At 41.9% G+C, this 7,486-nt stretch overlaps 1 pseudogene; it reads right to left on the reverse strand.

Moving 5' to 3' along the window:
* Window positions 1–3,111: 3,111 nt before the first annotated feature.
* LOC119321425 lies at window positions 3,112–7,204 on the reverse strand (annotated as a pseudogene).
* Between the last annotated feature and the right edge of the window lie 282 nt (window positions 7,205–7,486).

Raw genomic sequence — 7,486 nt, forward strand, 5'->3', positions numbered from 1 at the left:
TTCAAGGTTACAATCCTAGTAGTAAAAAATTCATGGTGCAAGAGGCAGCCGGAAAAAAAAGGGTTGATTTCACTGAGGCCTGATGATGTGTTTGCTATATTTGGTTTGAAGAATGAAGGAGTTGACGTTTCTAGTTTTTTGAGTATGGACCAAAGAAAAGCAATTAAAAAAATTCCAGCTAGTTTTGTTAACAAGAAGAATGGTAAAATATTGATTGATGATCTTATTGAGAAGATTGTGAGAAATAAAAACTCGAATAATGAATTTGTTCGGATGGCGTTTCTCATCCTGTTAGGGACTATAATTGCACCAGTGTCTGATGAGTACATTCCAAAGAATTATTATGCACTAGTGCAAGATGTCAGGCAGATAAAAAAGTTCAACTGGAACGCGTTCACTTTGCGGTTTTGTTTGTCGGAGATTGGTATGGTCTTGCAACCCGGTCGTGTTAGGGAATGGCCACGTGGCAACCTTGCACTTCTGCAGGTATGATTTGTTTTTAAAATTGAATAGTTGTTTTATGTAATAATACTATAACACATGCTAAATGGTTGTTTTTTTTGTAGTATCTATATTGGGAGAAGGTGCAGCCAAGCACCGGTCCACAGTATGATCCTTTAGCGCTGTTGAGCCCCTTGATGAGGAATTGGACAGAAGCGGCAGCGGAGAAAAAAGACAAGTACGACTTTCAATATGGTCGTGGTGTTGGAATGGTAATACGTTAAATATATATTTTTCCATTTAAAGTCTGCAATTTATTATTAATTAAATATAACCGTATGATTCTTTATGTTGTAGATCGATGACACCATTACTGAAGAGTACCGCTTAAACAAAATTAGAATGGAACAGGCTGAAACGAACAAGAAATCCAGTACGAGAAAGTCTAACATTACTGGAAGGAGAACAGGCGTTAGTACATCCGAGGCTTCAGCTACCCACAACCCTATGATGGATCGGATTTTGACTGAGCTGAAGCACATTCGTAAGGATATGCTTCGTATGTCGGAGCTATGCGCACAGGTACAAGTTTTCTGATTTTGCTGTTCACTATGTTTTTTGATGTGTCACATAAGTAATTACAATTAATTTTTAATCACAGAGGGTCATAGAGAAATTGAACAAAAGCGTTGTATTCTACAAAACTGGTGATATTGAAAAGGAAGAAGAGAATGAGTATGGTGAAAATATTGAAAGTAGAAACTATGATGGGTCACCTTGTAAAGAATTTGTATATAATCCTGACGTGGACAATTTCAAAACACCAGGAAAAAAGAATGTGCAAGAGGATGATGAAGATGATATTAGTGATTCTGAAGAGAAGACACCTTATTATTGCACACCTGAATATTTGGATACTTTCAAGGGTGATAAAGAAGATCCTATCGAAGTTCCTGAGGTATCTGATGAGAAATCCGTTACATCTTTAGGAACAGATGAAATCGCATCACGTAGATCCGTAGATTGTATTGGAGAAGATGAGGTACAAAAGGAGGGTGTAGGGAAACGGAAGCGGAGGCTATCAAACCTTGTAAAGTCTCATTATATTCCAGTTATACCTACAAAGCGTGCAAAACGTACAACAAAAGCAAGTGAGTTTTATCATATTGTTTTCTAGCTGAACCTTGTACTTATCATTGACTTATTAACATATTACCGTCATGTATTGCAGAACTATTCGAGAAAGAAGTCTTTCAAGATGAATACGATGTGATTAAAGCTAGTGTTAAGTTTGTTCGTGCTTATGAGAGGTCAGCAAAACATAGAAAGAAGGAAATATTCAATGATGGCATGCGCGAAGGTCTCAGTGCAGAGAGGGCTTGTACAATTCTTGACCATCAATGGCTAACCGGTGATGTAAGTTATTGTTGTGCTTTATATTAGCTTTCAATGCAAATTGAAATTGTTATACATCATATAAATTATTTTCAGGTTATCAATGCTTATTCGTCGTATCTGTTGGGAGTTGTTGGTGACGATCGTCATATAATGCCGACCTATCTGGTCAATTGGTTACTTGAAATTAGACCGGACACCGAGCCAGGGAGAAATGAGAACGAAGTTGTCGCGAAGAAGAATGGACCCGTGAATAGATGCACCGATGAGTATTTTAAAAAAGATAAGGTAAGCTCAACTGCCTTAATGTATGCATATATGGGATATAAATATATAAGAGGGTATGTGTTGATTGCATCATATTTTCGTTGTGATGCAGCTTTATATTCCTCTTAATAAGGGAAATACCCACTGGGTTTCGGTTGTCATGCATCGCCCGAAGGAAGAGTTTCAGGTTCTTGATTCTTTGATGGGACCCGAACTTGACAGTGAAATTAGAGAAAAAGTTGAGGAGCTAGTACGACATAAATTTACATGAGCATATTGAAACTATCATTTAGTAACTGACCTATGTTAAATTCTTTTCGTGATATCATCTATATGAACAGAGAAAACAACTTGGATATGACATACGTGATGCGAATGCTAGCGGTGCTGTGAATTATCCGGATGTGTCTACCTGGCCTATCAAAACGTATAAGATGCCACAACAAGAAGACGGGTAAGTAAATACTTTCATATTGTTATAATATCTTACCTGAAATGCGAACTTATGAACCATTGTTTATACGGACCAGCAATTCATGTGGAATATTTGTTCTTTGATGCTTTCAATATTGGAACGGTGAAAAATGGACAAGCCATTTTTCCCAGGTCTGGTTTTATTTCAAATGCTTATATTGATTTAAATTCATTACGTAATACTATTTAAATTATACTAATATGAAGTTGTAATAGGGGTCAATTGATAAATCGAGGGACTTAATGATTGCGCAGCTTATTTTTTCGGAGGGAAATACGCTCAACGATGTGAAGGACAAAGTTACCCGGCTTGCAAAGAAGAAATGAATGTGGCAAAAAATTTGTACTAGAAAATTTTGTAGGCTCAAATAATGTTTACATTTATTTCGACTTTGATATCTTGTGACGAAGAATACACTACTATTTTAAATATTTATTAAGGCGAGAATGACATTTGGATTATTGTGTTGTCTTCAAGCCATTGTCTTTAAATTTGAAATCTTCATATTCATAGTTCTGTCGTCATCATATTTATTATGCATTGTAATGACTGTAGCCGTCGCTTATAACACCGACGTTCTTAGTTTTCTTTTGTAAAAAAAATTACCCGACAAGTGCGCCGGCCAGTCAGACGTCAGACAGGACCGGCGGCACTGTCCAACAGGGCAGCGTCGGACGACGGGTGGCATAGCAGTTTAATCGAAGACGTTCGACTGCAAGTGCGCCGCCGGGTATATAAGCCAGTCGTCGGGCGCTCCGTCGGGCGAGGTGGGACTAAAAACTTGGCTATCGCAGCCGCCGTGCATGCAGCGACGCGCGTGACCGCGTGGGTCGGCCCAATAACACTGTTTATGCCCGCGGCATGAAGACGGCCCAAGTAACAGGCGGCGGGACGACGGCCCAAGTTCCACGCGGGGCGACGGGAAATGTTTAGTCCCACCTCGCCCGACGGAGGGCGCGATGACCGGCTTATATACCCGGCGGCACATGAGCTGTCGAACTAGTTGATTACTTCGTACTGCCGCCAGCCGTCCGACGCTGTGGGACAGTGCCGCCGGCGCAAGTGTCAGGCTTTTAAAAAAATTAATTAAAACGACGGGGTTCTAAGCGACGGCGACCGTACGGTGCTGAAAAATTACAGTAATCAGCGACGGCACTAGTGTGCAAAAATGAGCGCTGTCAAAATAAACGACGATTAAACAGCGATGGCAGTACTGTGCAAAATGAGCACATCAAAATAAACCAAGTAAAAACTCTTTATTGCATTACATAGTCTGTCATCAAAACAACTACTTATGTCGGTATCGTAGCAAATAGTCTGACATGGACAAAGTAAAATAAGTTCATATCTCAACAATTATTAAAGATCACATATATAAAACATTAAAAATTGTCTCCAATGAAAGGGTGAAGCAATCTTCCATAGCAATCCATAATAAAATTGTCTTCAATCAAAGGGTGAAGCAATCTTCCATACTCCACAATTCAAACAAAGTTCCTACATAACAGTAAGATATGTGTTAATTCACAATAAACAAATAAATTTCGTTTGAACAATAAGATTTACAATAACATAAGAAAATCATACTTAGGATTTTGAGGGCACGTGGACTTATAATGACCCGGAAGACCGCATTGTCCACATTGACGTTTGCTTTTCTCATCAAAAGCTTTAGGTCGCCCATTTTTAGTGACATCAGGACCATCCTTACCGTGGCCTTTAACATTCTGTTTTGGTGCGCCTTTTGTGTTAACTTTAGCGAGATCACGAACAAGACCATGATCTTGATTAGGCTCAAATACATCGTCGTTCACAAACTGTACCTCCGCACCAGGCTCATCCTCCTCAGTGTAATCATTATCTATTATGTCCCTCAGAGCCGCCTTCAACTTGTCGAATAAAAATGGTTTATGGCATGCTTTATGAGTTGCTTCAGCAGATAAGATAGTCAACTCACTGTACCTAGCTTTGTCACCTGCACCTGCCCATCCCCACGCAAACAGATCGCTAGTGCGCTTCACGGGAAGTCCACCCCTTGCAACTTGGCTCAACCTCCGCAGCACTAAACACTTAGGTATCTCACGTAAGCGTAGCTAAATCAGAACATGAAGAATATGTTTGCAAGGAAGTCCTTTGCGATACATGCTTCTGCAACTGCACCTCACAGTTTCTTCGGAGTTACCTGGGGTGTACTCCACAGTGAATCTGATATCTCTATTTTCCTTTCATGTCAGTATGAATCTGTGAGTGTCTGCTCCTCTCAGTCTCTCAAGGACCTCAAGCTCCCGTGCCTTCTTCATATCTTCCTGCAAGATATAAAAGTTTGCCGCAATGAACTCACGGGAAGCTGATTTCTCAATATCTTTACACTCGTCCAATACTAGTACTGGAACTGTCTGTGAGTTTGTGTAATCGTCATGCGCCTCGTTCTCATGAAGACGAACTATGCAGTTCTCATAGTGCACAATCATATCAACAATAGTCATACCGGAGTCTAGATCCAAGTGAAGGCGTGAATTCAGACTCTCACTTTGCTGGTTACTTCGCATACCTAAGAAAAACCCACCTAACAGATATGATGCAGCCCAAAGCCTTTTCTTCTTGTACATCCTACGTAACCATGTCTTTATTTTCTCCGACCGCCATTTGGCGCAAAACGCTACCCATCTCTCCTCAAATACCTTCTTTGAAGTGGCATAATAAAGTAGAGACCTGAACTCCTTTAGAGACTTATGATGAAGGTGTTTCTGCATGTTCTTCTCAATATGCCACGAGCAAAGACGATGCCAAACCTCCGAAAGTACCTTTCTTATGGCCTTAGTCATAGTTGCATCTCCATCAGTAATTACTGACCTGGGCCTCTTCTGACAATGAGCCCTCAAAAATGTCTGAAGCAGCTAGACATATGTATCTTTCGTCTCGTCAGACACAAGAGCACAACCGAATACCGTAGTGCAACGGTGGTTGTTCAGACCGACAAAAGGTATAAATGGCATGCCATACCTATTCATCCTGTATGTGCTGTCGAAGACTGTCACATCACCATAGTCAACATAGTCTCGACGTGATTGAGAATCACACCAAAATATGTTTTTCAGCCTTCCTTCATCATCGACGGTGTGCTCAAAGAAGAAATCTGGATCTCTCTCTTTTCTGGTCATCATGATCCCAATGGCAGTGTCTGCATCACCTTGTGCAAGCAACTTCATTTTTTCTCTATAACACATGTTATAAAGCTTCTTCCTCCCAAAACCAGCCTTTGCATATGACCCATACCTACTGACGAGATTATCATAAATCATATGTTTCCTGATTCCAGCACCTGCCATGGTTAAGATCTCAACTTTCTGATATTCTTTTATCTGATTATGAGACCGAAGAAACGTGACTTCATCCGGTCTAGCTAGAACGTGACCGTGAGCATCACTGAAACTGCTGACATACCAAACGTCATGCTCTTTATCAAGTTTCAAAGTTATATGCGCATCGCAGAAGCAACGAGTCTCCCCTCTCAGCCTGCGGGTCCTGCCTTCCATTGTACAAAGTTTTGCCTGTCGTTTCCTAGCTCTTGCACACAGATACTTTCTCAAACGCTTAGTTCCCTCAGGACCTTTCGAATATTTCAGTGAGTCCTTTCTTACGCTGAAACCACGCTCGTGAGCACTGGTTATAGAAAATGTAAGCCTCTCCTAGTGACTTGAACGTCTTCCTCATGACCTTCCAATGCATGTCCAATGATTCTTGCTGATATTCATCAAATCCGATGTCAAAATTAAACAGATCATCACCAACATGCTCATCATTCCCGCTTGTACCATCTACATCTTCCTATAAATTAATGCATTAAACCATTTATGTCAGTCAGTTATTATTTTAATATGTAATAATGTAGTGATGTAAGTTTCAAAACTTACTTTGCTGGAGCTGTCATCATGAGATGCATCAACGTGCGATTTGTCACTTTCATCGTCCACAATATTCCTCACAAAGTCCCCATCATCGTTCATCTGCGCGCATTGCAAAAAAAACATGTAAGCGCTAATATGGTTATTATGTCATTTCTTCTCTGATTTATTTATGACTAACCCGGAGTGCACTTTCGGCAAATGAATCATCTATATCCATATCATCATCATCATCGCCATGTCGCTGCATGATGCAAAAAATTATGAAAATTTCCGTGCGGTCTACCATATTTATTGTTTTTATCAACCTTGATCACACTTACATTGCCACTATAAGATTCATCCAAACTCATGTAGTTCTCCTCAGCAGGTTCATCCATATTCAGTGACGAGGTTTCGTTGTCCTCGCCGTAATCATTGCCATCATAATCGCCCTCCTCCTCTAACTATACATAGTTAAAAAAAATTGTACGATCAATCAAACACCGTGTAACATCATCCCTAAAACAATTATTTCATCAAGCACAATGATGTTATAACCAACCTCTTGCACGGCGGCCAGGATTTCAGCCGGATCCATTTGTTCCGATAACGAACGTGATGACGGCCTGACGTTGCTGGCCGGCGGAGGCAGGTGTCGACGGCGTGAAGACGATGGCTGGTCGTAGCCGGCGTACTGCATGGAGGGAGGCGGCGACGTAGATCGCGGGTGGGCGGCCATCTGGGCGACGGGAATGGAACGCGGCGGCAGCGCCAACGGAGCCTGGGCACGCGCGTCGACAGCGGTAACGGCGTCGGGGCACGCGCGGCGGCCTGTTTGGGCGGCGACCCGGGCGACGGCGACTTCGCGCAGACGGGGGCCGACGTGGAGACGGCGTGGTTGCGTTAGGGTTCAGGATCGTGTCTTTTTTTCCCTCCAACAACTGTCAACGCCAACGTCGAGACGTGCGGGCGTACGACGGCGACGTACGACGACGGGTGCGGGTACGCGGGCGGGCGTACG

The sequence above is a fragment of the Triticum dicoccoides genome, chromosome 6B (genome assembly GCF_002162155.2).
Source record: "Triticum dicoccoides isolate Atlit2015 ecotype Zavitan chromosome 6B, WEW_v2.0, whole genome shotgun sequence".
Taxonomy (NCBI): Eukaryota; Viridiplantae; Streptophyta; class Magnoliopsida; order Poales; family Poaceae; genus Triticum; species Triticum dicoccoides.